This window comes from Sebastes umbrosus, chromosome 16, assembly GCF_015220745.1.
Source record: "Sebastes umbrosus isolate fSebUmb1 chromosome 16, fSebUmb1.pri, whole genome shotgun sequence".
Taxonomy (NCBI): Eukaryota; Metazoa; Chordata; class Actinopteri; order Perciformes; family Sebastidae; genus Sebastes; species Sebastes umbrosus.
This window is the reverse complement of record NC_051284.1, coordinates 29848315-29872188: the sequence shown is the minus strand read 5'-3', so window position 1 is coordinate 29872188 and position 23874 is coordinate 29848315. Positions and strand designations below refer to the sequence as shown.

At 42.5% G+C, this 23874-nt stretch overlaps 1 long non-coding RNA gene across 1 annotated transcript in view; it reads right to left on the bottom strand.

The window, feature by feature from the left end:
- Positions 1-23874, bottom strand: part of LOC119504304 — an 82476-nt gene that overhangs the window by 34268 nt on the left and 24334 nt on the right. Inside the window, exon 3 of the long non-coding RNA XR_005210539.1 lies at positions 21001-21091. This is a non-coding gene — a long non-coding RNA (uncharacterized LOC119504304). The remainder of the gene's footprint in view (positions 1-21000; positions 21092-23874) is intronic.

Genomic DNA, 23874 nt, shown 5'->3' with positions numbered 1-23874 from the left:
GCAGTCAGCAGGTGCAGACGGAGAGAGGGTGACCAAAAACACAAGTCTGGGAAACGAGCATCCAAATGTCCAGAGAGTTAAGCTGCCTGGCTGCTGATGACGGTGACCGTCGATGATGAGTTCACTGCTCCGTTCAAACAAATTGTTCTGCAGGACGGACTCACAGCAGAGGCAGATTATTAAAGCATTCAATCATAGCAGAAGACTCTTAAATTGATGGATGCACCTTTAAATGACTGTTATTGGTATTAACTGTTCACCGTCTTGCAGCAATTTCAAGGTGCAGCTTTGGTTCGTTTGTTCCTGACGTGACATTTTCTGGTAATCCTCAGTGAAACAAGCATTTTACTTGTAACCTGAGAGGATGGTTTCAGGCTGATAGGAGGCTGTAACACGCGGCTGAATGCTGGCTGTTCAGTGTACAGTCTTGTAAGCCCAAACTGCCCGGGGGGCCACTTCAGCTGTGCGTCTCACCTCTGGAGCCCGCTAGTTTATGAAGCCAGGGGCCTAAAGCCTGGATTTACAGAACATATCAGAGCACAGCGCTGCTCTGTTCAGGGACTAGAAATCTATCCAAACTGGCAGCCATAAATTGGCCAGAACGGCTCATGTTTGATTCTCCCATGCCAAAACACATGTCATGTATGCCGACACTGGGACGCAAACTAAAAGGGTCTGGGGGGAAAAATGAAGACTTGATGTCACTGAAGCATCCGTTTAAACACCAAACATGCTAACATGATTTAAGGTGGTGTAACTGAACCCCTCCTCTGCTTCTTCCTGCCTCCGTAAACCTACGTGACAACCCACCGACAGCTATACAGATGAACCTTTGCACCGTCTACCGCCACCACCGCCACCACAACCACCGCCACCGCCACCGCCACCCCTCAACACATGCATACAACTCGCATTCCTCTGGATCCTTAGATGTGCAGCAGGGTCAGCTCACATGCCCGGGCTTGTCCTCTGGCTACTTCCTGAACGGTGGTGACTGCAGCGCGGCCCATTGAGCACAGACCTGCTGTCACTACGATGCTCCTCACAAACTGGGCTTCTTTTTGTTATTAATTTAACAGTTAGTTGTCCATTTCAAATTTTACATTTTTGTCTCCGGCCTCAAGTTTGTCGGCTTGTTTTTTTCCAAGTTAATTATAACATTTTGGTTGCCTAAAAATGTCTTATTCAGCTTTCGGTTGTGCTTAGCTCCACCCTCTAGTGTCACTTCAAAAGCAAAAAACCAAGATAGCGACGGCCAAAATGCCTACTTCCAGGTTTAAAAACGGCAGTCCACAAACCAGTGGGTGACGTCACGGTGACTACGTCCACTTCTTATATACAGTCTGTGTTTAGTGCTCATTAGCATGCTAACATCCTGAACGAAGATGGTGAACTAAGACTGTGTTCCAATCCACGTACTTCTGTACTTACACTTACTATTTTGAGTGCATAAGTGCGTTCACACTGGGAAGTACGGCAAAATGCACTGCACTCAAAGTACCCGGATGTTGTACTCAAAACGGTCAGATCGTTGAGTGTGGAACACTGGACACTTTCCACACTCAACTGTCTCCATCTTGGCTACGTAGCGGAAGGGGCGGAGCCACGACCACTATTCAAACATACGTAGATAACAGAATAAAACAATACGTAAACATACCGGTGCATTTTAAGCCAACAGGAGGACACATCGTAGGCGACGACGTTGGAAACATAATTTCCACTCTGCTTTCATTTCTTTTCAGAAGATATCTTGGCGGGTAGCGAGCCGCGGTGAAACGTTGCGATCGTCATTTCCGGTCAGTGCGCTGCAGAGTATTCGATTTGAGACGATCCTACCCCGTTGAAATTTACGCACTACTCAAGTAAGTTCAGAGTGCACAAAGTGCACTACATTGAAGTGTACTTCTGGAAGTACGTGGATTGGAACACATTCATAGTAAACATTATACCTGCCTATCATCAGCATGTTAGCATTAAGCTCAAAGCACGACTGTGCCCAAGTCAAGTCTTAAAGAGCTGCTGGCATGGCTGTAGACTTTCAGTTTCCATATGTGTAAATACAATCTGACTTTCTATTATTTTCCCCTTATTTCTTCAAACTTTCTTTTTCTTTTCTTCCTTTTCTTGTTTTTTTTTTTCTTTCCTAAAATGGAAATAGGGAGTAAAAACTCAAAACTGTATTGGAGTATAGAATTTGAGTCAATATATTTTGTCAAAAATAACAAAAGAGATCGTGATTGACAAAAAAATAGAGAAAGCAAAGGATGCAGAGAACTACAGGAGGTATTAGAGGGACTGAAATTAATAGAGAAAGGAGGAAAACGTCAGTCAAGCATGAACCTTTCAAACTAATCCTCCGTCACAGTCAAACGATATCAGTGATTCAAACCTCTCAACACTCCGATATGAAGAACAAATAAAAACCGCGAGATCAGCTTAAGCCTGTCTCCGACGCTCACTATGTAAATGTTTCCACTTTCGGTAGATTCAGGGAATTTCTCTCCAGTGATAACAACAAACACACGACGCACACGCCAAACCGCTGCTATCAATCACACGGGCTTTAACAGAGCAGCGACGCAGAGACACTTTTATGTGGGTGGGATGGAAATAGGTTTTTCTCCTCCAATAATTAGCTTATCAGACCATTTACACGGCTAAGAATCATTAGCACCAGTTTAATGAGGTGGCTAAAAATAGAGGGAGCTCATAAAGGATGAGAGGAACCTGCTGGAACAGGAGCTTCACACTGCGATTGTGTGAGAGCATAAATTCACAACAGCGTTCATGTGTGGCGGCGCATTCTTGCATCAGTGTATTTACAGTGTGTGTGTGTGTTCATACTTCCTGTGTTTTCCTGAGCGTTTCACTTTTACTTTTTAGTTGAGACGGCACTGAATGAGAAAACTATCAATACAAGTTTCCCTATTTTGATGTATGTACATAAGCGACTCCATCGTGTTTTTCTGATATTTATTTGTTGTTTGGTTTCATATTTTTATGCGATAAATGTAATAATGTAGGCTGTTCACACTGTTTGCAGCTATGGAAATTAATGTAATTCGTGGCAAAGTCCCTTCCCCTCCGGTGGACCAAATCTGTACTGTAGTTAACGGCGAGAGACAGATCATTTTTTCGATCCCGTTTGAATTGCACCCTAAATTGCACCTATGTTTGTCAATTTAAAAGATAATTTTGCAAGTCAAGAAAGTCTCTGTTTGTTGTAAAACTGTTGAAGAATTAGACTGTGAAAATACGTCATTAGAAAGACGACACACCTCAAAGTACCGTAAGTGACGTCTCTCTCTCTGAAGCTACGATGTCTGTGTGTTTCCTCCTGGGATGAACTCACACCAGCAACACGTCTGATCCTTCTTTCTCTTCCTGGCTGATAAAAAGAGCAGGAGTCGCTGGATAAAACACATCAGGTCAGATAACGGTTCATTTGTACGTGGAACATAGCTAAGTTAGCTAGCTAGCTAGTGTTGGTGCCGTATGTTGTGCGAGACGAGAGATGTAGTTCACTGAGCGGTTTCACACTAAACTAAATGATACGACGACAAACTGAGACTTTCTTGACTTGCAATAATTGCTTTTAAATTGACCAACATCAAAATGTGTGATTCATGGACAATTCAAACGACATTGAAAAGTATTTGTCTTGCGCCGTCGACTACCATGGGCACACTGGAAGAGGAGGGACGTCGCCTCTCTATTTGTATGTTATCCACGTAATCATGAACCAGGAAGTATAAAGTACGACCAATTCTATGTAGGGAGGAGGTCAGGGTGGACAGGTGGATCCAAAAACACTAGACGTTCACCCAGGAGACCACTGTTCATGTCCTGAAACCAGAAATCAACGCTGACTTATTTGTCACGTAGATTCCGTACTTAAGTAACGCCACTTCTATAGTTATTGTAACACAAACTGTGATCTTCTCCTAAACCTTACTACGTTGTTTCCTGTGAAGACGGGAGGTTATTTTGAAAAAGACTGCACGAAGAGTGAGGAATCAATTTTTTTAACTGCTTTATGAGGATCCGTTGAATTATGATGACATTTTCTTGCAGGATCTGAACATAAAATAACAGTTGCTACATGAAGTGAAAGGACGTTTTGAAAAGCTGCAACAGTTAAATTTCCTAATACTTTAAATCTCTCAGAAGTGCTTCGACTTTCTGCTAAGAGCTGAAAGAATTACAGTTAAAAATCAGTGTGCTAATGTCCATGCCGACACACACACACACACACACACACACACACACACACGCACACGCACACGCACACACACACACACACACACACACACACACGGCACACGGACAGCAGGACCTCACAAACTGAGCAAAGTGAGACGTGGAGACACCTGAAACCAGGATTTGTTTGCCAATATCATTTGATGATCGAGCAGAGCGTTTACAGTCTGGCTGCTCTCTCTCGCCTTCACTGAAGTGACGTGAGCAACTGTTTGGGCTGAGGGGGTCAAGTAGGGTGTGTGTGTGTGTGTGTGTGTGTGTGTGTGTGTGGGTGTGTGCGTGTGTGTGAGTGTGTGTGTGGGTACAGACTGTGGGTAGAGTAAGTTACAGTCTGGGGCAGCTGGAGCAACACCCACACAAAAAAAACACCAAGCACTCACAGACATACAGTATACAAACACACACAGCCAAGAAATCTATGGAGGGTTATTAATGCCAAAACTGCTGAATGAGCAAAAAGCTAATTCAAACTTGCAAGTTTTATAAACACAGTACAATGTTTGTGCAAAACGCTCAGTTTGAAATCAGCTCTCCGTCTGTTCCTCAGATTCTGAACACTTGTGACTGTAAGATGGCGAACATTTACCAACATTTGGGCTTCAGCAGAACTTGCCAAAGTTTTCCATGCCAGGCGTGCAGCTCTAGTAACGAGACTCCTTTTGCATCCACAAAGCATCGATCAAACTTTCTCTGCACTTACAAATGTGTTTGTGTGTACTCTCAAATCCTGGCTCACACACTGACTTCCTTCTGAATTTGTTTTGTGCTCAGAAATATTGCTAATATATTATAATATACATATAAAATAATGAATTACTCGAGGGCTGTGAAATACATTACGCCAATGAATACCAATGAGAAAGCAGAGCGGTCAACAAAATGTTTGTGAAGTGAAAATGTGACGACGTTGTGAAAGCGGGACATGAATGATCAGCCGATTGCAAAGTGAAGCTTAACGTACGGGACACAAACAGCGGCCTCCTTGATGAAAGCCCTGTGTTTGTTGGACCCATCCACCTCACCTCTCACCCGCCTGGTGTGTCTCTTATATGCTCTTTAAACTACGTCACCACAGCACTTTTCCAAAGCATTTACGGTTGCCGCGGATGGGTTTAAATTATAGTTAATGGAAAGCCCGGTGCGTCACATACCGGCGCTAAAGGGTGCCTTGTGCGGCGGTATGAAACGCTGACGCCCGTGACAAAGCGGCAGTATTTGACGCCCTAGGAACGAGCTGAAAGTAACTACAGCTGTCAAATAAATGTTTACAGTAAAAAAGTACAACAAATGCCTGGCAAAGGCAATGGAGAAGTATTAAGTAGTATAAAATGTAAATGCTTGATCATCACAATTGCCAAGTCCAGGGTGACGTCTTCAAATTTCTCATTCGTCCGACTAGAAATTTGGGCAGTTTTGCGTAAAACAAAAAATGACGTAAACGTTTGTCAGTTATCTAAATTATTGTTGATTCATTTTCCTATTCTGTGCTGAAATAGTTCAACATTACACTTAAATCTTGAGTTAATGTACGTCCCTCCTTTTCCCAACCGGTTTTGTCATTAGTGAGCTTCCATAAGCGCTGTAGACACATGCAGCAGAAACACACACACTGAGAGCAGAGTTGGGGGGTTGGCAGTAAGATTACTCCTGCCAGCCTCTTGGCCCTGATCCCCGTCCAGTTTGTAGCTGTTACTAAACCTCAAACTGAATGAAGCAACTGACAGCAGACTGATGGCAGCGCCTCTGTTCCTCTGAGTGGCAGCCTCAGACTTCAATACAACAACAGAAAAAAAAGGGAAAACGACTCTTGTGTGAACTCATACTTGGGTTTCCCAAAAGAATCAACATTTCTAACAAGCAGATTTAAACAGTTTGACACTTGGCTCCTCAGAAAACCACAATACGTACTACAGACTGGAGACATCGCTCATTTAAACTACAGGAGTTTCATTTGATCGCAATCTACAGTAGAAATGACTTGGAAGTGGTCTTTTTTGATTTATTCAAATTGTAAACCAACTTTACATCTCGACTGAGAAGAAGAAAAGGCTTCACTAATGTTGACAAAATGTCAGATTTTGTCTCGTAAGATTAAGCTAACTGGACCTTGATATGCTGTAATGTCATCTTTTTAGTAACTAAGAAAACCAGCCTTATTTAGGTTTGGTGACAATACAACATGGAGATTACATAATTCATTTTTTAATGGTGAAACACACTGTATTTTATCTGAAAAGTGAAGCCAATGCTGAAGTCACTTAAATTTACATTCTTACATGCAGCCAAAAGCCGAGATGGTGACAGTAGTGGCTCCACCTCCACATAACTGCAGGTAAATCTGTAGATTATCAGATTATTTCTTATTACAAGATGAAAAGTTTTACCAGTTTAACTCTCGCAGCTGTTTGTTTATGTACTTTGAACCATTTTATTGTTTTCTATATTCAACTCGTGCACTCACATTCTACACAATCCTATTATTGCAGCTGTAATCACCCAATTGTATCTCAGAAGAATCGTAGTAATTTCAATATGCAAGGAAACAAGTGTGGAAGGGAAGGTGCTGATATTGTGTGTGTGTGTTGTGGTGGTGGTGATGATTTAACTGGGCTGAGTTGCTGGTGTGGGTGAGCTGTTAGCTGGGAGAGGCCGGGATGGGAAGTCTGGGAAAGTCTTAATGACAGACTAGTGGCAAGACGAGACACAGAGCCATAACCATGAATCACATGGTAATTAATGACCAGGTTCCCATGGTCGGGGCTTGTTTGATGGTAAAACAAAAGCTATCTGGACCACGCAAGCATTATTTACACACACATTAGACAGATTAAGATAGGGAGGAGGCGGGGGAGGAGGGGGGGCAAGGTTAAAGAGAGCCACTTACGTGGTGTTTGCGATAAGAGGAGGGTAGTAACATGACCAGCAGGTAAAGTGGAGACGAGATGGACTGGAGCTAATGAGGGAGTGCGGGACCAGCTGGCTGCCCGGCTGCAGAGTGAAGGGGAGGGCCAAAGGTCCCGCTAATGATAGCCTCGGCCTCTCCCGACTACACCGGGGTCACTCACAGGGGCAATAAAGCAGAGCCGGCCTGCATGAAGACGTTAAACATCACTGAGAATCATGTGGTCGCTGCATGCCTGCCGGTGAACGCACAGTCATCTCTCACTCATTTTCTCACCTTCACAACAATGAGTCATGTCGTCGGTTTCTCACAGGGAAAAAAAAGAGAGAGAGAAAGAGGTGATAAAAATGATGAGAGCTGCAGCCAAAGATCTTTTGAAGTGCAGGATTATGGGATACTATTAGAGTTGCAATAAAAAAAAGAAAGACGGTTATGTCCAATGACACTTTCTGCAAAAAACGTATGGTTTTAATACTAAAAGATATTCACTTATAACGGCCTAAAGGACCATTCTGAAGTTTGGGTGTGTTTTAGTCCCCTTACAACAAATCTCCTAGACTTTAAACCACTGGTGGCCATTCTCCAAAGCATAGGATATCACAGTAAGGATGTTTGCAAGTAAAAGCAAGATAACAGCTTCATTAAAGCATCAGTAGGCAGATTGGAGCAAATATGATTAAGAAAAGTTATTTTTATAAAACGGTCGCTATATCATGACAGTAGTGCATGAAACAGGTAAACTGAAAACAATCATATTCCTCTGTGTCCTCCGGTGCTCCTAACGGTATCTGCAAGATTTCACAGACCGGAGGAAAACAATCAGTAAGAGCATATCAGAGGTCTGCTGTCCAGCTGCCGTCTATGAGAGCCGGCTGTCAATCACTGGCTAACTCCGACCAAACGGTCAAACTAGGCAGCGCTGATCAGATATGAATCAATATTCTGTTACGTTAATGCCTTTTTCTCTCCTCAGATGTTCTCAGAATCATCCTGTAGTGCACGGTTTAGCTGGAAAATGAGAACGTTTGTGACCCAGCAGCCATGTTGAGATCAGGTTGAGATGGCTTGAAGGAACGCCAAGTACCGGTCACATGACCGGAGCACAGCCAATAGAAACGCTCTCTCTCTGAAATGACCTGTGATTGGTCAAAGTCTACCGTCACGGGCTAGATGTTCTAAAGCCTGAAAACAGAGCCATGAGGAGGAGCAGGAGTCTAGTTATCTCTCAGAACACTTGAGTTACAATATGCTGAAAGGTTATTATGGAATTTTGGCTCAATGATGCCAAAAACATCCTGCCTACTGCAGCTTTAATCAAGCGCATGGATAGAGGAACACCCGCAACAACATGCCCAGTAACATAAAAAATACACTTTAACATCGCCTGGCACGGCGGCCACATAAATCACATTCACGTACACACACACAGCATAAAATGAAAATAGGCCACTACAGTTTAAAATTGTAAATTAGCTTAGTTTTGATGGTTACAGCAGGAGACGACGGCGCTTGGTGTTGAACATTGAAATAGAGAGCAGGGACAAAGAGTTGAGTCTGTACGGTGACAGCTTTTATCCCAGTCTTTCAACAGTACAGTGTGTTATGGGTACGGTGACGAGGGGACACATAGTCTACGTGTGCGTTATTACTTTGCACTTGTTGAGGAGAAACTGGCACAGGAGTGGGTTTTGGTAGAAAGTACAAAGTAGGCTTCTGTTCCTCTGTGCAATGCGCCTGCGTTTTCAGTTTAACGAGTAACCGTGCTGCAAGTTGATTGGGACAGATTGAGATTTGCCAAGTATAATATGTGTTGCAACACATGGCTTAAATATGCAAAAACACTGGTATGATCATTAAATGTTGCTGTCAAGGTTTCACCAGGTTCATGCTACTATTATGACTATCTATAAAAGATTAGTAATAGATCAAAACAAACATAAATGAATGGATAAACCAGATTTGCATGGGCTAAGCAAGGTGTGTATTATTTCCTCTGTATACATAATTAGATTTTATTATCTTTGTGTCTGTTTTAGTGATCCAATTAAAGTACTTTCAAGACTAGGTGCAGATGATTATATAATGCATCATAAATTAAATACGTATCAAACATTTTTACTGTCATTTATTACGCTGTAAATCAACGCCCGCACTTAACAAACATGTTTGTAGATAATTATATGTGCTGCGTTCACTAACACTGCAGTGTGTCGGTTACCCGCAGATGTCAACCTCTCCACACTGTGTACAAACACATTCACCGCCTTCCACAATAAAAGACACCACACAGAGTTCATAAAAACACGTTTCAGAGTGTATAATGTATAACAATATCTTAAAGACACAGACCAATTAAAGGGGCCGGTAACGATTAAAGCCAAGGACGCGTACGCTGCAGTGACAGCGAGCGGGCGGGCTGTCAGCCACGCAGAGAGGGTGTGGCCGGCTGGGCGTGAGCAGGAAGTCCTGACAGGCGTGAGAACAGGATGATGAAAGGCTGGAGGGGGGGGTTGGATCATGGAGGACAACACACACACACACACACACACACACACACACCGGCGAGACGTTCTCACGCTTTAGCAACAATGCTACTCATACTGCTGCTAACTGTAGCTGTTCCAGTGGGTGATGATGCTGCTCTGTGTTGTGTAAAGACGCTTTACACCCACTCAGGCTTTCATAATAGATGCATCCGGCGCTGCTGTTGTTCACATGCTGATAATACAAACAAACACTCTCTCAACCACACGCACACACACACCCTTACATGCACAAACACATCATATTAAACATATTTTGGTAATTAATCATTTGTCTGCATGTGTGTGTGTTTATGCATTAACAGTGTGAGAACGTAGTCTCTCTTAAAGGGATATTTTGGGTGTTTTGAAGTGGGGTTGTGTGAGGGACTGATCCATAGTAGGTGTATTCTTTACAGTAGATGACGGTCGGCACGCCCCCAGTTTAGAGAAACAGGCAGGAGTACCATCAAGAGAGCAATACAATGTACTGCTGTGGATGGGGGCAGCAGCAAAACGGATTTTAGACACATAAAATAAATTGACCTTTTAAGTGTACACTGTATTTAGAATATTATATAGAATATCTGACGGCGAACTGAACTGAAAGTGAAACGTATCTGTACTGTTTTTGTCATCTGAGCCTGCTGGCTTTGGAGAGAGCATAGATTAGTTTCACTTTCAGTTCAGTTCCCCGTCGGAAAGGAGAAGGAAAGCTCTGTCTGATGGCAAGATAAAGCGGTGAATATAATCTAAATATAGTGGATCAAGACGCTTATAGTGATCACGTCTGTCTGGGTCAAATAGATCACTATAAGCATTGCCGTTTTTGGCCGGCTCTGCAGCGCAAGCGTGCATGCAGAACCGGTAACTCGGTAGTGGCATGGAGGGAGACGGGCGTCGGTCTGCATGTGTGCCGCAGAGCCGGTTGAGGATAGGAAAAAGATTCACTTTGGGGGCATTACGTGACCAGGCGTTATCAGTCCACTTGACGAGGGTGCGCATTCGTTTTTCATTCAGAGATGTCTTTCCATTTCCTGTCACGATATCAATGTGCACGCAGCATCAGGCATCCAGACAGAAAGCAGACGGTTTGCGAGGCGAAGTATCGAGGGAGCAAAGTAAAAAAACAAACAAAAATTCAACTAACATTAGTCTAACGTAGTTTTAAAACGTTTTCCCACATGTTGTCATGTATGAGAAGATCCAAAAATTAACACTTTTTGATCCATATAGGCAGTTGATCACAATAAATACTTTCCATTGTATATCGTACACTTAAAAGGATATCGATTTTTGGTGGCTAAAGTATGTTTTCCTGCCGTCCCCGTCCACAGCGCTGTATTGGTTTGCTCCGGTGTCAGTGCTCCTGTCTTTTTCTCCAAACTTGGGGCCCGCCAACTGTCATCTACTCTAAGTATACACCTACTATGAATAAGTACCTCATACAACCCCACTTCAAAACACCTGAACTATCCCTTTAAAAGGAATGTTTAACTGAACTAAAATATCAACAGCGAAAACTAGGTTTTCTTTGAGTTGCAGATTATCACCTTTTGTTGGACTAATATTCTTCTTTTTCCAATAACTTTTAAAGCAAATATACAATCAAGAATAGTTATTTTCAAGCTGCAAGTGCTTCGTCAGACTAGAATGTCTGTAGAGCAGCTAAAAGTCAACACCGGCTGAACTTTCCCCACGTACTGTACGGCCCACAGCTGAGAGGGAGCTTCAACACTTGACGATATCGAAGAGAAGATTAGTGGGTGGAATGTTCCTTTAAGAGAAGTTTCCACCCACGGCGGCGCTCTTGTCACATCCCACAGCCTCACACCGTTTCTCTCCGGGCCGCACAATCAGCTGTGAGAGCCCGGACACTTCACACACCGACGAGATGGAGCTATTTTCAGCCGGCGTCAGAGGGGAGCTCTCTGGAAAATCTGTACAGTGTGTTAGATCTGTGTGTGTGTGTGTGTGTGTGTGTGTGTGTCGGGGGGAGCATAGTCTGGACGAAGTGTGTGTGCGTGTGTGTACAAATGTTTGCATGCATGGATGTGTATGTATGTGTGAATGCATACATGCATTGATGTGATTGTGTGTGTGCAGGTTCATCACCATAAAAACCTTCTTCTTTACTCAAAGGGTTCGACACAGCAACTTAACATTAAAACCCTTTTTGGTGTATTTAGTTATTGAGTCTTGGTGGTCAGTTATACCGCAGGATAAAAGACAGGGATCTACAACACTGGTGAGACACACATATTTATCCTGTTATGCCACTGTGCTAATACTACACCTCCACCAAGGAGGTTATGTTTTTCAGGTTGTTGGCTTTTTGGTCTGCTGTCAGTCAGATTACGGAAAAACTACTAACCCGATGTTAATGAAACTTGGTGGAAGGGTGAAGCATGAGCCAATAAAGGACCCATTACATTTTGGAGCGGATCCGAATCATGCATTATTTTACACTTACGAAAATGGCCTTCGTGGAGGTCTGCGCTCTCTGAGTGCCCTTCTAGTTACAGATGAGATTGTTGGTAAATCGTGACCTCCCTGGCTCATGATGGACTGATGACATCTTTGGGTAAAACATGTCCTGACAGGATAACATACTGTAGGATGGAAAGTATGAAACAAAATACTGAAGGACCAATGGGAATCTTGCAAAAAAAGCTCTTACTCAAGGTCCACCTGAGTATTACAAAGCAAGTAGGACAGAGCCAGACTTTCTTTGCGTTAGCTGGATCGACAAAACCCCGATCAGAGACAACGGGTATCACAACGGTGATTATCAACTTTCTTTGTTAACCCAGGCTTTCTTCATCAGGCTCTGTGCGCGTCGTTTGACTCTTCAATATATTGGAATATAGTTCTTGCTTTATTCTTGCTGTGTGCGCGACGTAAGACCATCATGTGGCATATGTGTGTAAATCTGACCGGCGGATATATGAGACTGATCATCCGGTCACCGGTCATGGCTGATCAGCTGACAATCAGCCGGTTTTGACCGGTGGTCCATCGATCGGTGCATCTCTACTTTAATCTGAATGAACTTTCACACTCTTTTCATGGTTTATTGTATTCTTTTTTACTAATTTCTGCTCCATTGTTGGTTCCATATTTCTGCTGAATTAAAGTACAGTAATAGATAAGATTCGTTTTGTGAATTATTCTTATCTTTTGAGAGTTTTATGAACTTTAAACTTTGAAAGGAAGGGAAAAACAGATGTGAAGTTTCTGCTTGTGATACAGAGTTTGAGCAATCAGGAAGAATAGCTGATGTGAAGTCAGGTCAGCAAGTGCTAACACGCTCAGCGTAGCAGCTAACCAGCTTCTCAGCAGGAAGTCCAACCGAGTGTTGCGAGGCCGAACCGCCTCCGAGTGACGAGCAGCCCTGATATCTTCAACAGCAGCCTGGACGGATCACAACCAGCAAGAGGCCAACGGGAGCAATGAACCGCGACTAGTAGAAACAGAGATGGTTGCTATGACGCTGCCAAACGTACTACAAGTGTGTTTACGTGACGATCTGCTCGCCAGGTTGTGTTTCCACATGTGTTGTTTGACTGCTGGGAATTGCTTGCGTGCATTAGTTTGTGTTGAGCTCTGCACCGTCTGCAGCCAAACAAGCATTGAAGCGCTCTCTCTTCAGGCGTTCAGCGAGGCGAAGGAACAAACATACACAAACAGCTGGTCCCACATGTCCTAATAAGAGAGTGGCTGACTGGCAGAACATCCTCTCCACCTCGCCGCAGATTACATTTCACTCCTTCAAGGCTCCTGACTTCGCCTGGCATGGCCTCGGCGTCTGATCAGACGGTCTACTACAGCAACTGCTGCAAACTTCATTAATGGTTAAAGGTATATTCCACTGAAAATACTTCTTGTGGGTATCAAGTACTCACCACCAGTAGGCTTAAGGAGCCTCTGAGAAGTTTGTAGCTTGGTAGAACAATTGTAATTTGTAGTAAATTGCCGAATAGACGACTTCTGGTGAAGGTTAAGAGCTATGACCATTAACAGAATACTAACCAATAAAACTAACTAAGAAACTACAACCATCAGTGTTGTGCATGAACACTATCTATCAGTCTATCTGTGCATGAACTATCTCTATCATCTTGTGTCATAAAACCCACAATTCTATCACCTACTGTAAGATGGCAAACACCAACCAAATCAAATGAAACCTCACGTGGTTCAAAAGGACTCGAAGCGGAGATGATCTGACTCCGGGGTTTGAACTGTTCATCTCCACGCTCACAGCTTTTCAGAGTGACGGGTAACAAGGAGAGCATGAAGACAAATATCCCCTGATACAACTGACTTCCTAAGAACAACACGGTGATTCTTCTGATCAAAGAATCCTGCAGATCATTCAACAGAAACAGAGCAGTGATCGGTGAGGATTGTTCACGTTTTAGCTCTTAAAGGGACTATTTGTAACTTTCAGAAATGCTTGTTAACAGCAACACCTGTGGCCGTGAAATCAACGAAAGTCAGCGTCGGGCTCGTGCTTGCTTGCTCTAAATGGACATGAACGAGCATCGCTCAAAACAGTGAGGTGACACACGTCAGCTAAAACCACAATATCACTCTATATTTCAGCTGCTTGGCAGTAATGTTAGCTGACCAGACGGAGGTCTCTCCATGAATCAATGCTGATACTGTGTTTGCCTCTCCTGCCTCAGCGCAGGCTGAGGCAGCGGGGCTCCCCAGCGAGAAACTCGTCTCCCTCCGCCCGCAGCCGGAGAGAGCAGGGAGACAAGTCAGTAACAAGACGGTAAGGTTTCTCTCTGCGGAGCCCCGTCACTTCACAAGACACGGAAAACCTCTGTTGGTCTGGAGGAGCTGCAGCAGTTATTTCTGCACAAACGTCCACTGTACATTCACTAGATATTCTCAGAGCTAAACTAACTCTTCTGCAGTGTGGAGTGAGCGTGCGTTCACGTCTAGAGGTGGAGCGAGTACGCGAGAACGCGCGCGCTGTCCGAGTGAAGGCAGGCAGGCAGAGGAGCGGGGACGCCGGCCACACGTAGCGCGCATATGCGAGCGCGCATGTGTCCCGACCCGGTACATTTATACGCTTAAAAAGTTACAGTCCCTTTAAATGTTCAATACTGTTTCTGATTTATTTTCAGGTGTGATATTGATCTTAATGTTATTCCAATTTGCACCGAAACCATTTTAAAGTCACTGATTTTGAAGCCTGTAAAGCAGTAATTGCTGTATTTTTAAAAAATCAATATCTATTAGGTTGTGCCCACGCAGCCCGTGGACATGGATGTGTGAGTGTGGTTGAACAATACCAGGGAGGAAAACACCTGTTGGTTCATATGGTGTCTGCTGGGTTGTAAGGATCTAATGTTATTTATGTCATGTACTGTAAATCTGTCGGCCCCCGCTTTTAAATCTATTTTAAACCGCTGTGTTGTTATGCCAGAGACAGATGTCCATATGTTGTCAGTGTAATGGACAATAAAGTTGTCAGATTTGCAGGATGGATGGATGGAGTGCATGTAGGAGAAGACTGATGTGTGATGGACAGGAAATGTGGTCCAGACAGCTAGGTTGACTGTAAACATGTGTGAGGGTTAGAAAAGTAGATCCGGCTCAAAAAGGACATTTAAAAAAAAAAAGGAATTAAAGAGTTAATTATACTTTGTAAAGTTAGAAGCCTTTACATGCTGCGATGTTACTCTCATGTCTGTGCGGTGAGTACAGATCCGTGCCAGGAGGAGATTAGCCTAGTTTAGCATAAAGACTACAGTAACCTGTGTTAGAGGGGTTTATTGATCCCCGGTTGTGACTGTTGCTCAGGAGCACTTCAGCATGTTGTCCCCTCCACCCTGCTGCTAGCTACCACCCAGGTCTGGAGGACGCTGGATGTGTGTCACCTCTCTGGAGGGTGATTTTTGGGAGGGTGGTGTTGGGGGGTTTGCTGATGTGCTGTTGACAGTGTGTTCGGGACAGAGGCAGCTGGGAATGCCGAGCCAGCGCTCCTCTGTGTCTCGCTAATCAGGCCTGTCCTGTTGTTAGCCGCTACCAGCACCAGCAGCCACTTCTGTTCTCTCACACCGCTGTAGACTAGGAAAATACATTAGAATGTTTTGTTCGTACAGTAGGTTATAGAAGAAAATGCTTATTTAAGAGTTATTAAGAGCTGTAGATTTAACAATACAGTCTTTGGCGTTGGTTTGTTATACGTTGCCTCTGTTGTTATATCTTATCTCCTGCTGAAAGCTGATTTCTTGGCCATGTATACACATAACTGTGTCTCTAATCAAGTTTCGACATGACTGTAAAATCAGAGGCTTCAGACAGGGAAAGTATCACCGTGACAACAGAGTGGTTGGATGAAATAAGGCATCATTACACGCACTAATGCATACTGTATATACTAGGGCTGGCAACCCATTCAAATATTTCATTGCGAATAACTACACATTTTGTATCTGTTCAAAATGTACCTTAAAGGGAGATTTGTCTAGCATTTGATCCTCTTATCAACACGGGAGTGGACAAATATGCTGCTTTATGCAAATGTATGTATATATTTATTGCTATGACTTGCCCCAAACTGTATGTGATTATCATAAAGTGGGCATGTCTGTAAAGGGGAGACTCGTGGGTAAAATTTACGCCGAAAACGCCAACATTTTGTGAAAGTTTGGAACGCGACAAGTTAGTATGACACGGTTGGTGCCAATGGATTCCTTAGATTTTCAAGTTTCACGTGAAAACCCTCTATAAGCTAAAAATTGCAAGTTACGTTAAAGAAATTAGTGGTGTTAAAACAAATTTGCATCAACACTCGACACTACCTAGGCTTGCAAAACTGCCAAAAATGTAAAGTCCCGGCAGTTTTCCGTGCTGCTTGCAAATTCCCGTGAACAGTCGTTAACCTGAACTTCTACGTCAATTTCCAGTGCTGATTACTGACAAATATCCCAGTTTTCATGCTGTGTCATCACTGTTAATAAGAAAATGATTCATAAAATATGTTTATGCGCTGTTTAAAATAAGTAATGCTTCCAAAATAAATTGGGTGTTAGGGGAGAAATCTGCTGACAGATCAGCGTGCAGACTCGTTCTCTGATTACCTGTGTAACCTGGTTTCTTGTGTGCATGTAAACATACTGTACTGATATCTTTATCGCCTTATTACATTATACAGTATAATCTTTACCAGATCATTTTGCACATTACTAGATCATTTTGCAGAAATGGCAACAATGCACCGGTGATCAAACCCTCACTGACTTGCAGCAGGTTTATGCATTTTGCCAGAAGCCAAACAGCACAGTGCAGCTGAACACGTGATCAGCTGCTCCAGTGGAGGTCTCTCGTGGTAATTAGTCTGGATTACAAAAGATCTTAGCTAATGTTCCCGGCAGACACTGCAGTGATTGTTGTACCCAAAAGGCACAACACAACACAGGTGAACAAACAGGGCTCAACCTCTCCAAAAGCACCTTGAGTGCAAAGATATTTTTTTGTGTTTCGTTTTAAGCCGCCGCCAAACATGATCTGGGTGCTTGGAGACCAAACCAAACACAGCAGACTGAGAGAGGAACAGAAGGAGAGAGGAGCTCTCTCTCTCTCTCTCTTTCTCTTACACACAGATCCATTTGTCTTCATTAATGCATTATACAGTTTAAAGGGTTATTTAACTTGGCAGATCGAGAAAGAACATATTATCACTCAGAGAAACGGGCTGCAGGAGGAGTGGCTGCAGGAGAGATGAAGGCAGGAGATGAAACTTTATTGGTCCCTGTGGAGGAAAACAAGTCAATGCAGCAACCAAAGGAAATTAACTTTGATAGAGTGCAGCAATAAAGTAAAATGTAATATAAACACACATAAAAAATATATATATAATAAGCCATAAAACCCACACAGATATACAGACGGTATAGTATAAAGTACAATAAATCAGAGTATGTATTAGAATTGTAGTTTTACTTATAGAAGGTACTTATATACGACGGTGTATTAGAGTCATTGTAGGTAAAAAAAAATATTACAGAGCCGGTGGAGGGGGGCTGTATTCCAAGGAAAAAACTCATAAATTTACGAGAAAATTCTCGGATACTCTGAGATTAAAGTCGAAAATTTGTGAGAAAAAACTCAAATCAGTAAATCGTTTTCTTCTGAATCGGCCCAATTTCACAGCAATGTCTCTTCAAAGATGCTTATGATAATCTGGTGATTCTGGTATTTCCTTATTACTATATCTGATTGCAAAGTATAATTTGATGAGGTCATCCACTGCAGGTTTAATACATGGCAAGCGGCAGCAGCTGTGTTGTGATGAGGTTGATCCAACCTTGCATATTTGTGACTTTAATCTCAGAGAATATCCAAGTTTTTTTCTCAGAAATTTTAGAGTTTTTTTTTCGTAAATTTACCACTTTCATTTTAGAGAATATCCAAGTTTTTTTCTCGTAAATTTTTGAGTTTTTTCTTGTAAATTTACCACTTTAATCTCAGAGAATATCCAAGTTTTTTCTCGCAAAATTACCACTTTAATCTCAGAGAATATACAAGTTTTTTTCCACGTTAATTTGTGACTTTAAGATCAGAGAATATCGTAAATTTACGACTTTAATCTTGGAAATTCTGAGTTTTATTTCCTCCTCCTTCTGGGGGGTAATATTCGGTATTTCTTTTCCTACAATGGCCTTAATATGCCGTTTTACTTATACAACTTAAGCGTTGTGTTAAAAAGTATAAAGACAGGGAACCAAAAATGGAAAAGGAAAAGTCAGAGGATCACCCGAGTCGTATCATCTGGGGACCCTGAAAGTCGAAATGATTGTAGTTGTTGAGATAAGTCAATCTGGACCAAGATGGTGGACTGAGAGACCAACTATTGGCATCCACAGAGCCACGTCTCTAGTAGTAGTATGGCTAAAAGACAATGAAGGGTTGTAAAACAGTTTTGTCAGATGTTCCTGTAAAGAGGTATTCTCATGTTTTGAGCCACTGACTCTGTAATAACAACCTCCTGGTTCAAGTCTGGCCAAGAGTCTCTTTACACTTATCTGCTGTCACCTCAACACTGAAGTTTAGGCCATTTTCCTGATCTCATCTTTTGCAAAGAGTAACCTCACCACTTCAAGGAAACTTCCAAAGATATGAACTTTTGTCATTGAACATGTGCTTTAAAATGATTTCTTAAAGAGAGTGGGACCTGTGGGAAACAAGATGATATGAAAATAGAACGGAAGTCACAGGAAGTACAGAATGAAATACTGTGTTTAATAATAGTATATGTATCAAACCCACAACTGGAGTTAACAAGTACACACTCAAAGCTCGCCCACGTGTTGACACGGACTGTGATTGAATAGAAAATAGAATAAGTGGCGCTGGGAGGAACCTCCTTCTGATGTGTATTTCCTGGTTTATATAAGGGTCCTCCATGTCTCATAAATCTATTAATACCAATATGAATACAACAAGGGCCTTCAAATGCACCATTCTCTCTCCGCAATGACAACACAACACTGGCTGTAGTGCACGTACACACAGCAGGGCTTTGTGCGGTTGTTTGTTATCAGCAGGAACCCGGGTCTACATGAGGGAGGAAATGTTACTGGTTCCCACCATAACTCAGCGAAGGCCTAATCAGCAATGGTAGCTTGATGAATGGAAGGCTACAGTACACACGGGCATTTGTCGCGAGCCGTAAACAATGAGTCAGACTGGTATATCTGACGATTATAACCACCCTTCAAGGACTTCTTAACATATCCAAATGTGGTCTTAACCCCCCCCCACCCCTCGCCTCTGTACACATACATCCCCCTCCTCCGCCTCTTTTTAGCGCCAGTCATGTGGTTTTGTGAAATGACAGGCTCCACGTTCTCACACACAGTAAATCAGATACACACACACAACAGTATATCACCGTTACACTGTCTGACCTCCACCGGGCCGTTCGCAAATGTCAGAATATAGAGAGCAGCGATGCAAAAACAACACTACAAAGCAGCAAATGATAACCTCCATGTTCTCACGCTTTGTAGTCTCCCACACACACAGAACCGTAGACGTCTGTCAGGCCTGTTTGACCTACACAGTGTTGAACCCAAATCTCACGTAGTCTGGAGTGCAGGTCAGAGGCTTTTATACAATTATTACGTTTACAGTATGTCCCCAAAAGGCGAAATAACAGGACTGGGACGATTCACTTATTCCCCGATTCCATACTATCAGGATACTTTGGTGCCGATTCGATATGTATTGTGATTTTTTAAGTATTGCGATTTGATTTTATGATTTATTATGATATTTGTTAACTTTTTTAACACTAGACCATGGGGAAGAAGTTGAATCATACACTTCTAGGGATTTTCACTTTGGAAAATATCTAAATGAATCCAGTAAGAATGTTTGATTTTCAGCATGTATGTAGTCAGAGACGTCCTGAAGTCAAATATATCAGGATCATTGTCAGACATTATTTATTACATTTTTTCCAGCAACCCCAAAATCAAAGAATAAAGACATTTCCCTCACAGATTAGTGGCATTTTCTTTTTAATTTACAAGGGACATGTAATGTTTTATACTTCTGGTGAATATAATCTAATCAATCTTATTTCCATATCTGTATTTTGTATCTACAGTTCCCTTTGTTAACAGTTTATTTTGAAAACCGGACGTAGTCCCACGTGTCTACTTCCTGTAACTTCTCCAAGGTGGTCTCTAGCTCTCCCGTCAGCTCCGTTCTCTTTATCCATCCATGGTCAGCTCCATCGGCCCGTTTCAATGCAGAGAACATAAATGTCAGTATCTGGGTGCTCTACAGTCGTAGCGTCGGCCCATTTGACCACGGAGATGAGAGCGACGGCCGGCTCAACCGCACGGAAGTACAGGAAGTATACACGTGTGACTACGTCTCGTTCTGCCACTAATCTGTGAGAGAAATGTCTTTATTCTTTGATTTTTGAGCTGCTGAATAAAATGTAGTAAATAACTCCTGACAATGATCCTGATATATTTGACTTCAGGACATCTCTGACTACATACATGCTGAAAATAAAACATCTTTACTAAATCAATTTAGATATTTTCCAAAGCAAAAGTCACTTTTTCTCTTTTGGTCTAGTGGTAAAAACGTTAACAACAATCCCAATAATGCCACCTGTTGAAGTTACTTATATGCATGCAGCAGTTCTGAATCATTTAATCTAATTATATTATATATTATAATAATATGGGATGCGCTTGCATTGAGTTGATTTGGATATGATACTAGGACGAGAGAGCTGAAGGAAATTAGTCGTCAGTGTTTTTAGCTTACCTTTGCTCCACATCAGCTCTTGAACACAACAGAAGAAAATGAGCCCTCAGGGTGAATGTTTGAAACGGGTGGTTTGGTTCTCAGCTTCTCTCTGCATGAAACAAATTAATAATATTTCAGCATTACTAATGGGAACCCAGTGGAAAGCTCTGGGGCAATAATGATGGTTGATAATTAGCTAATTAAGATACACCTCAAATCAAATTATATAAACAACAGTTCTTTGACTTACAGACATGGCTACAAATCAAACTGTGACATTTTCACATTAACTGGGACTCCAGTGAATTACGTAAGTGTCTGATCCTCATTATGTTATTGAAGCTTATATTGTGTATTATTTAAATCTCAAAATTGACCATGAACAACGATGTTTCTGCCTGTAGTGTCTCGCCTTAATAATAAGTCTGATGGTCCAGCCACTCATGTTGTATGTCCTGTTATAGTGTTGTATCAGCAGGTCAAATGAATACTACAAACCAACACAAATACAAGTACTACAACTACTAGATAAAAGTAGGACTATAACATATGATGATGCGTTGCAGTCAGCGTGACTCTGCTGAGGTCGGGACAGAGACTTAGAGAGACAAAAGGGGGACATACGTGGTAGTTATTGTATTAGCCTCAGATAGTAATGAGGGTGCTTTGCTTTGGTCTTCTCTTACGTGGCGTTTGGTGCCAGAGAGCATTGATAATGAGAGGGAGGAAAGGGTGTGTGTGAGCGTGAGTGGGCGCTCTAATGACAGTCAAGTGTGTGTGTGTGTGTGTGTTTGTGTCTGCATGCAAAGCTGTGATGCAGTTTGGCGTAGACTGGTGAGGTGGACACATGTGTTAGGGTTCACATGTACACCTGTGCGTCTAGCATTAGGAGCCAGTCTTCAGTCTGCCACTCCCACAGACTCACAGTCCCACAGACAGTCTGGAGCTGCTCAGCAATCCAGCACTTTATCTTGGCAGGCTGTAAAAATAAGAGTTGAACGGCTCTCTACGAGTTTTTAACCACCGCACAGTTGATCCTGCAGGGCATCACAGGGGCGTTGATCAAATACTAATTACTCTGTTTTGGAATGTAATCTTAAACCACCGATTGGAGCTTCAACAACGCCAAAACTCCCCACCTACCTAGTTTGGTGCGACCAAGGAGAAACCTGCGTCACAGAGCATTCCTTTACTGGTGATAAATGAACTCTTTAGTCGTCATTGCTGTGGCATTCGTACTCTAATTTACTATCTTAAGAGTGGTGGGGGCGCTGTACCAAATGATGGGGCCCATTTCAAAACCACACACTTTAAAGTCCACATTTCAAGTCCAAAAAACTTAAAATGTGACAACTGATGATTTTTTGGCAGACTCAGGGATCCTAAATCTATGCTCGTCACTTGTTTTATGGTGCATTCAGGTATTCATCAGTGAGTAGTATAAACGTAGAGTAGAATGAACCTGACCAATGGAAAAGCCTACGCAAGATGCCAAGTAGGGATGCACCGATACCGATACTGAATGGGATATCAGGCCGAAACTGACTCAAACAGCTGGATTTTAATGCAGCAACAAATTGCTCAAAACTTAAACAAGAATTCAAATTCCAGTTTACTGTATAATGTATGTAGTATATAAACATAGAACTCAATTGAATAGATCGGCTCCATTGAAATACATTGACTTGCAGCAGGTTATGGTTCCATAATAGCTGCAGTAAAACAGAATCTATCATTCAGCAAAGTAACTATGTACAGGACACTAAACACACACACTTATCATGACTGTGTTTGTAAGAATTTCTCCAGTTCACCTTGAGATTACTCTGTGCACACACACAGTGTACTTCTGCTCAGTAAGTGTATAATGCATTCCCTCACCTCTTAAGGGCAACAACACTGATTCTAAGGTTACAGTTCGGTTAAGGGTAAGGTTAGAGGAACAGCTCTTTTTAAGTGATTTCCAACATGTCCTAATTTTCCAAAGGGCCCCCACATTTAGAACAAGTCCCTTCATTTCAAAATGTCCTCCATCTCAAGGTCTATAATTCAAATAGGTCCTCATAAAGATAGGACAACAGCACATGAACACACACACACACACACACACTGAGTCATTTAGGGCCTTTCCAAGCAGAGCTACTGTATAGTAACCTGGATGACATAAGAACAACCTCTACACTAACACACAGACTGATATGCAGCATGCACAAACATGTTAACACACAGACTCAGAGTTGCTGAAACGTACTGTTTGTATGGATAACAGAGCACTCAGGCTTTCTGACATGATACGACACAAACACACACACACTTCTAGCTTCCACTCCGGCTGGCTCTGCGCCCGCTCAACCATCTTTAGTAGATTTAAAACTGACAGAGTTTGAACAAATGATACAGTAAGTGGTTTCCAAACACGACGCTTAGCAAATCTTCAGAAACTGAGAGGTGATGATTACCGACCAAACCGCCGGAAGAAGCGGACGCGCTTGCTCTCCACTTTATGCTGAAGGAAGTGCCCATTCATTTTCTGAGCCCAAACTAAAGAGAACATGTGAGAACAAGAGTGGAGGAGGCCATTAAAGAGCAGCCGCAGCAGAGCGAGGCCTGTGAATCCAGACTGCACAAAGGTGGGAACTCTTCCCTCTGAACCACACGAAGGGACTGACTTTATCCCCAAAAACAATCCTCATCCTCTGGGAACTTCTGCTCTGGACTGAATGACAAGGAGACGGAAACAATGGTGGTACTGAAAGTGTGACGTTTAGCATTTCAACTTCAATATATCACCATCAATTTGACTGTGAAAGTGTAATTAAGCTAACAAAACCCTTTCTGGCCTCTATACCACAGTTTAAACTCTGGAGCAGCGGATTGGATCTTGTGGGGAAT